General features: G+C 43.8%; 1 protein-coding gene across 1 annotated transcript in view; it reads right to left on the bottom strand.

The window, feature by feature from the left end:
* The window catches only part of gal3st3 (galactose-3-O-sulfotransferase 3), a 50,630-nt gene extending 46,537 nt beyond the window's left edge, over positions 1-4,093 (bottom strand). Inside the window, exon 1 of the mRNA XM_005751979.1 lies at positions 3,980-4,093. The gene's annotated coding sequence lies outside the window, so the exon portion shown is untranslated. The remainder of the gene's footprint in view (positions 1-3,979) is intronic.
* Positions 4,094-8,132: the final 4,039 nt, after the last annotated feature.

Genomic DNA, 8,132 nt, shown 5'->3' with positions numbered 1-8,132 from the left:
TGTGTGTGTGTGTGTGTGTGTGTGTGTGTGTGTGTCTGTCTGCTGGCCAGGGTCAAACCAAGAGGTTTGTTAACATGGAGCATTAATCTCGCTCAGGCCAACATCCACACATCGCTAAATCAGCGCACGCACACACACTCCCTCAGTTCTCCGCGGTGAGCCGAGATGCCCACAAGTAAATTTTTAATCACATGCGCTCTAATCACTCAGGCTCACAGTCGGTCTTAAACCACAGTCATGACCTCCGCTTACGCACATTAAGAAGACCTGAGTGAGCACCGCATCCTCCTGCACCCCTGAAACCTGCGTGCCCGTAAAGCCCTTCCCTGTCAATACCAACTGCACAGAGAAGAAAAAAAAGACAACGCTCACCATCTGTCCTCCTGTATGATTTTCTCTGCCCCTTTTTTTTCTCTGTGTGTGCAAGTGTGTGAGCTCTGCGATGCTTAACCGTTCCTCTTCCTTCAAAGCTTTGCTGATACTGTTGCATTTTCTGAAAAACCCACTCACCCTAAAATCACCATCTGGCTCCTTTTCACCTCTCCCCATCACCAGAATGTCATCTTTGTTGGCTTGACGGGGTACATGCAGGCATTTCTGTCACTCAGAGTTAAATTTGAATAAAAAATAACTGCATTATACTGTATGCAGACACTCCACGTCCTACTTCTGCAGGTTATTTTCCTCCCTTTCTTTTAGAAACTCCTATCTCACACAAATGGAGGAATTTATGCTACATACCAGCATGTCTGACTCTTTCCGCCTCCCGGGAACCAGTAAACAAAGACTTCTCCTTTTCTGGCTCGGGGCCTAAGAACGACCATTTTCAGGGACACTGTGCAGCAGCCAGACACAGAGCAGTATATCATAGTCTGCTACAGTATAAATAAACTCCTTTCTCAGAGCCTTTAAAGGGCACCCTCCATCTAAAAAGACTTTTGTGATGAGCTTTAACACAGCCGTGCAGTGAATCTTAGTCAGCGCACTTTATCTTCGCGTTTTTTTGTAGAGGGCCGGTGTGGCCCGCGCGTTAGTGTGTGAGCGTTTATTCATAAGTGTGTCGCTGTTCTATCCCTCCCTGCCCCCTCCATCAACACCACCTCGCCTCACCTCCATTGTTATTCCCTGCATCGCTGTTCTCCCAACAGAGTGCACATTCATCACTCGGTCTTGTGCCTTTCTTGTGGGCACACCAGAGAGAAGAAAAAAGAAAGAAAGAAAGTCAGGAACCTTTTTAGGTCCGTGCTTGTAAATGACCTGCCGCGAGATGGGGTTTATTAAGTCACCTCGCCTCCTTTCTCACTAACCTACTTCCCGAAGACAGACGAGGAGGCGAGAGACAGACGGACAGAGGGGAGGCAGGTAGACGCACTGATCAAAAAGGAGCAGCAGTGGACCGGCATGAGGATTGATGAGATTTCTCAGTATTTTACGTGGGCCGTCCATCCACCTGCTGTCAAAGCCGCTTAAAAAGACACAAAAACCCAGAAAATGTGGGAATTATTTCTGTTTTGTGAGACATTTACAAAGGAGTCCCACGGTTATTTGCTTTACTTGATGGGGGAAAGGGGGGAAACACCATTCTAGCTTCCTGGAGTATTTGATGGCTTTAAAATGTCTTGTTTTGTCTGACCAAAAGTCAAAAACAAGCACCAAATAAAAAAAATGGTGTGGGGGCAAATTCTTATTTTGACAAGCTGGAGCCTGCAAATGTTTTTTTTTTTCCATTTTAAGCTTACTAAATGACTTGAATTATTCATTAGATGTGACAGCTATTTCACTGAGTGACTGAGCTGAAATAGGGACACCTCCTCTGATACTCTTCATGTTTATTTTAAATCTTTTTTATTCTATTCCCACACCCAAGTAAATGATTTCTGCAGGGACTGACTTGCTTTGAGTGTGGCCCATAATTTTCTGTCAGCTGTCAGATTAATGAAGTACCCCATTAACATGTAACCAAAGTGCATTTTGTGTGTGTGTGTGTGTGTGTGTGTGTGTGTGTGTGTGTGTGTGTGTGTGTGTGTGTGTGTGTGTGTAAAGAGCCACTTAAAGAACCAACAGTGACAACAATGCGCATTTCCTTCCAACAAGGCAAATACAAACCTCTGTAAGTGATGCAGCAGACTGAAAAACTTCAGCCAACAACAAACTAATCAACTAATGGAACAGAAGCAAATCTGTGTTACGGAAAATATTGAACAGGCTCCAGCAACAGCTGGAATCACTCTGCCATCATGCTAGATTCAATAAAGGTATAAATAGTCTGTCATTAACAGTTGCCCTCCTCTCCTCCGGGTGTACGAAAGAGTTCACACTGATAATCCCGCGCGGTTAATCTCCGCGTGAAGTTTAATTAATTTCCCGGCACAGGTGTTGACACTCTCTTAATCTGACTGAGCAGGAGAAATCAATCATCCCGACAAGCTTTGAGGCGCTGGCAGAAAAGATCGCGATAAATACACCGATTCCATCCCGGTGTATAGCTGGTTTTAGGCTAATGTGTCCGATAGTGTCTCAGCTCGGACAGGACGCGCTATCGTGCAATTCTCCAAAATCCTGACTGCACGTCGCTGGCAGCGGATGACGAAAGCATCTGCCCAATGTCGACCAGTCGACAAGCAGACCGGTTTTCCAGGTTAAAGCTGGGTTTATGGTCCAGCGCAGCTAGCGCTGTTCGCACCGCTGAGTGCAGTGAGCTCTGTTGCCAGATGGAGGCAATGCACAAAGTATGCAGTACAACAGGTCTGTTTTACTGTGCTTGTGCTTTTCCTGGTCTGTCAGCCGGCCGAGGAGAAAAGGGGTATTATACAAATATATATACAAATCATTTACAGCTTTGGTTTTTGCCTTTTTGCAAGTATTCCATATGATTTGACTAAAATAAAGACCTCTGTGGAAAAAGAAGGTTTCCATGTCCAGTTCATGCAAATACATGTTGTAGTTATCTTCATATGACGATGCAAAATACTGGCACCTGTGTGTCCACTGACATGAAATCACAAGCCGATATTTTCCTCCTAAAACCACAAAGAAACTCATCAGACTCGAGATGAGCAGGAAACATCAACACCTGCTACCTGTCACCAGTTTCTTCCACAGTCTAACACAGCTTCCCGCTTAACTGGCACATTAATTTGCTCGAACAAAAAGCTGAATGTGAAAATATTTGTCATCAGCATAGTTCGCGTTGCTATTTGAAGATACTATCAGCACCTATATGCACATGTATACACTTAAGACGATGTTAATTCCTTTTTTCCGCCAGGTCTGTGATCTAATCTATTCAAAAAATGGACAAATCTGCAACATCTGGAGAGCGTAAAATGTAAGCAAATCTAACCAGTTGAAAAAAAAATCTGTTAACCTGGAAAACCGGGTTAGAGCAGCGAGTGAGTTTAGCGGGAACGCGATAACCGGGAGGGAAAAAAGAAAAGAAAACTTCAAAAGGTTAAAAACGGCATGAAAAGCACGGACGGTGGTTACCGTGTCCCCTCTTCATTGCTTTTAACACTCAGCTTCACTTCAGCTCTTTGTATGTGAGAACTTCGTTCTTCTCCGCCGCTGGATCGACAACAGCACCAGCACGCCTGGATAGCTTTGAGGGGTCGTGCCGGAGTGAAATCACTCCGCGGCTCATTTCCAAATGATACACATGTTGGCTCTGAACACCTTTTTTTTTTTTTTTTTTTTTTTGAGGAAAACGTGTCAGCGCGGGGGGGTGGCCATAAATCCGCTTTTGGCGCAGCTATTGGTGCGTAATTGTCCCCACAGAGGAGCGGTGAGGATCACAGAGAGAGAGAAACGGAACATTGGCACAATAGAAACAAACATGATCGTCTACAAATGTCCGCTTGTGACACATCGACCCCCCTTTTTCCCTTTTAAACAGCACATCAGACACGTCCACTGCTGCGCTACTACGGGGATTAACGCCGCCATGTAAGGATAGGGATGCTGCTATTACACCGTTACCGACCTTTGTTATCTCCGGAGCTGTGATGTGATGTGACGGTGGTAGCGGTGATTTCTCCCCTCAGGCGGACTGCGTGTCCCGGCCAGCCGGCTGCCTCCTGTCCCCTCTCCTCCTTCTTTCTTCTTTTTCCGTTATTTTATTTTAAATTTATTTGTTCGGTTTATTGGAGGACCTCCCGCTCCTCCTGCTCGCCTTCACTCTTGGCTCTCTTCGGCACTGTTTGGAGCTTGTTCAGGTGAAGCAGTCAGTGAGGCTGCAGATCTGCTGTCTGTCAAGAGGATGGTCCTCGCGAGCGACTCCTCGTGCTACATAACGAGAGGCGTTTGCCTCTCTCTCACTCTCACTCTCTCTCTGCGCGTGTGTTCGTGACGCGCGGAGAACGCTGTGCGGCGGCTCGCGCGCTCACAGCAAGCACATATGGGCTTCACACACGCCACGAGCACATTAACGCGCATGGACAATCCTAACGGAAAGTCGTTCGACCGTGACGAGAAAATGATTGTAATACTTATGTAACGTTTCCCCGAATATTGTATCTCCGGCTCCGGGCGCTCCGTTAACCCCGCGCTCTCTGTTGTAAAGTTGCTTCTTGCCGTTCACTGTGAAAAGCTTTTGTGATGCCACGCAGGCTGATTTAAATTTGAAGTGGGGCTTCACAGAGAGCTCGTATGTAAATCTACAGTCAACAGGGGTGCATTTAGTGATTCACGGGCCTTAGGCAACCCCAGGAACGGGGCCTCCCTCATCTATTATTCACAGCATTTTCATAACAAAGGGGTGTTTAGTATGACTGAGGTTACTAATTGCAATGAATGCAAGCATTTAGTAGATTTATTTTTCACTATTTCAACACTTATACCCCCCCCCCCCCAACACACACACACACCCCTCGGTGAATTACAGTTCCCATCCAACCCTCTCAAAATGAGCTGAGTCATATATTTTGTTTTAGTATGTTTAATGGAGACATTCCAAAACACCATAAATATGGCTATGGGCACAAGTTTTTTTTTGTTTTTTTTACAGGTTTAAATGACTCAACTTTCTGCTGGTATCATGAGTAACAAGCCAATCATCTCAGCCTTGATAATCAAGTTGTCATGGAAATCACGAATCTTTGCTGCAGTGGGACCACTGTCACGTTTAAGTGTCCTCCAACATTTCTGATCCAAGAGGCCCTTGACATTAAACATTTCTTGCTATTTTGTTTCTATGTCTGGATGGAGTGCTCTATGGTATCATGTTTTTGTCTTGATCTTATCAGGCGCATTATCAGGGATTATAACATCTAGTCCTTTTACGGAATGACTCAGTTGCAACATAAACTCGAGTTATCACTTTCACACATTGTTCTGATTGTATTCTGTGACCATGCTGGGTGAATAACTTGATCTATCCAATCGTTCTCTTCCAATCATCCTCATCAGGGTTGTCTAACATACATGCTGCTTCTGTTCTAGGACAACAAAAAAATACACACCCCTAAGAGAGAAATAAAATGAACAGACCAAAATATGAAATAAGAAATCTTGGTACAACAGGGAGCGATTTGAAAAATATGTGATGTTCTTGTCTAATCCGAAAGTCAGTGTACTGAGATAAAGCAGTGCTAGAAGACTGTTAACAGCACGACCATTAGGCAGGGAGGGAGAAAAACACAGTCACACAGGCAGCGGCACAGAGCTGCGTGCCGTGATCCAGGAGGAAGTGTCAAAGTATGTGGATGGAGCTGTCGGCCCTCCAGCTTAGCCTCTGCTTTCAGGAACATAGAAGTAACACAGAGAACGTCTTTGTTGTGTTAGAAACAATGACAGCTCTCAGCTAGGAGTCCATTCTCTGTGCTTGTCTCTTAGGTGTTTTCTTTCATGTTTTTTCCTGTTTGTGGTGAACTCTACTGTGGTTCCCTTTACTATTCTACTCTATTCTACATACTTACTGAGATTGGGTTATGCGCAGACGTTGCTTTGGAGAACTGGACGCAAATCGAAAATCTTTTACAGTGCGTGGCTAAAAACCTGCAGAAACAGATAAAGAACCATTAATTCCACCTCGAAATGACATAGTAGAAACTGCCGTAGTAGGTTTTCATTGTTACTCGGAAAGACTAGCTCTTTGGCGTCTGCGAGGAACCGCGAACAGATTGCGTTCCTGCTTGGAATGGTAATTGCTAAAAAGTTAATCCTACAGCAGTGGAAATAAAAAGGCTCAGCACCAACATTTGAGCTTTGGAGAAATGATGAATACATCGCATTTGGAGAGTCTGAGACTTCTGAGCGATAACAGACTCAATAAATCTGAGACATCCTGGAATCCTGTACGAGCATTTTTGAAAACAAAACAGGCCGTGCTGTTCCAAACAAGCTTTAATGCTGCATCAAGGATCACTGTTGTTAGAGGTGCTGTTTCTCTCTTCTCTTAAAAAAAACCCCAATACAATCATTGGGTATAAAATTGTCATCGTACTTATAGCAGATCTTTTATTTCTTTATTTTTTAATGGTGTCGCGTGTGAGTCTTGCAGTGCTAATTGGCTCCAGAGTCCCGTTAATCGTCTCTTTCCTGGTTGGCCCTGGAGGTTTACAACACCCTCACAATCTGACCCACGTCGATTTTTATCGCCCTGCCTCTCTCTCCCCTGCCATTTGAAGTCAACTTTTAAACGCTCTTTACTAAGAAACATAGATCCTCTTTTCTCACGCTCATTACCGTCTCCTTAAACTGGCTCTTTATAAGTTATTATTCTCGTTTGTATTTATTTTGCCTGTACTGTGTATTGCAACTTATTTCCACTCCATTCTTTTGTAGTCACGTTTGTTTTTTATCTCCGTTACTCAAAAACACGTCTCAGACTTAGTAGTCGTCATATTTTCCATCCTGTTCGTACAGTGTTCCTGTGCACTAATGAGTCACCTGTAGTGTATTTAAAGGACAGCTCTTTCTGGCTTTTACCTCCTAATAAATCCCACCGCTCTTTGATTTTATTAGTATTACGTTCCTATTTTTTGGGGCGAGGTTAAGGATGCTTCCTGAATCCTGACGGACAGACTGAGTAACGATCTGGACTCGGGGGTGTAATAAATTAATGAGTTATTGTGTTTGCAGCGTATTCCCTCCTCCATACGGGTTATTATTCTTGTGAGGAACAGTGCAGACTTTGATTAGGGAACGCTGTCGCTTCTTCCTATTGATCCTGTTTGTGATGAGCTGCAGAGATTGGCCGAAGCTTGTTAAACACCCCGCTGGCATTATAAATTCATTGTTTTTAGCTTGTTTGTGGACCGGCAGTAATGCATGACACCGCTGTGCTGAATGGATATTGTTTAATGGGCTGCTTTCTGATTGATTGGACGCTTTCTTGTGGTTCCTCTGCAGCTTTTTATGGTTTGTGCTTGATGTGATTTCAGAAGCAGGGACAGATGTTTCTAAAACTTTACAGACTTTTTCTTCTTTGATACAACTGGTTGTTTTTGAGCATTAAAAATATTAAAGACTTGCAATGGTTAAATGACTTTTTATATTCAAAAGGCTTCAAAAGAGGCTTCTTAAGAATGAGATACCAGCAAAGTATTATTCAACATCTGTTCGTATAATTACTTTTATTGATTTGTGTAGACAAGAATCAGGTCAGCCTGGACTGACAAAACTTAAAAAAAACCTGACTTTATCAATATTTAGTACTTCAGAACCAAAGCAAACGTCCATCGTGTTCCACACCATGAATGGCACAAAAGATTGAAAAGAACTGAGGCAGGACAGAGTCATGCACCATGTACTTTATTTTTAAATTATTTACAATCTCTGCCCGCTTGCAGAGATCCCCGGACACGCCTCACTTCATCTTCCATTCGAGCTGTCAGGGTGCAATCAGCAGACATGGAGGGCGCTCTGGATGGTGCGTGACGTTACTTTGACCTGTTCAGGGTCCCTCACGCTACTAACAAGACCCACCACGCTCCTGCTGTCGGGCTAAATAAGTCAAGGTTGTGATGTTGTGGACAATGTTGCTGGTATATAATATGTGTTTGTGGTGTGCTTACCAGCCATGATTTCAGCTTTTTGACAGGTTACAGCAATAAACGATTTGGTTAGATTCAGAAGAATAAAAACTACACTGCAAAAACTCAAAATCTTACCAAGTGTATTTGTCTAATTTCAAG

Source organism: Pundamilia nyererei, unplaced genomic scaffold, assembly GCF_000239375.1.
Source record: "Pundamilia nyererei isolate P.nyererei 1_Seehausen unplaced genomic scaffold, PunNye1.0 scaffold00336, whole genome shotgun sequence".
Classification (NCBI taxonomy): Eukaryota; Metazoa; Chordata; class Actinopteri; order Cichliformes; family Cichlidae; genus Pundamilia; species Pundamilia nyererei.
This window is presented reverse-complemented; position numbering and strand designations above follow the sequence as displayed.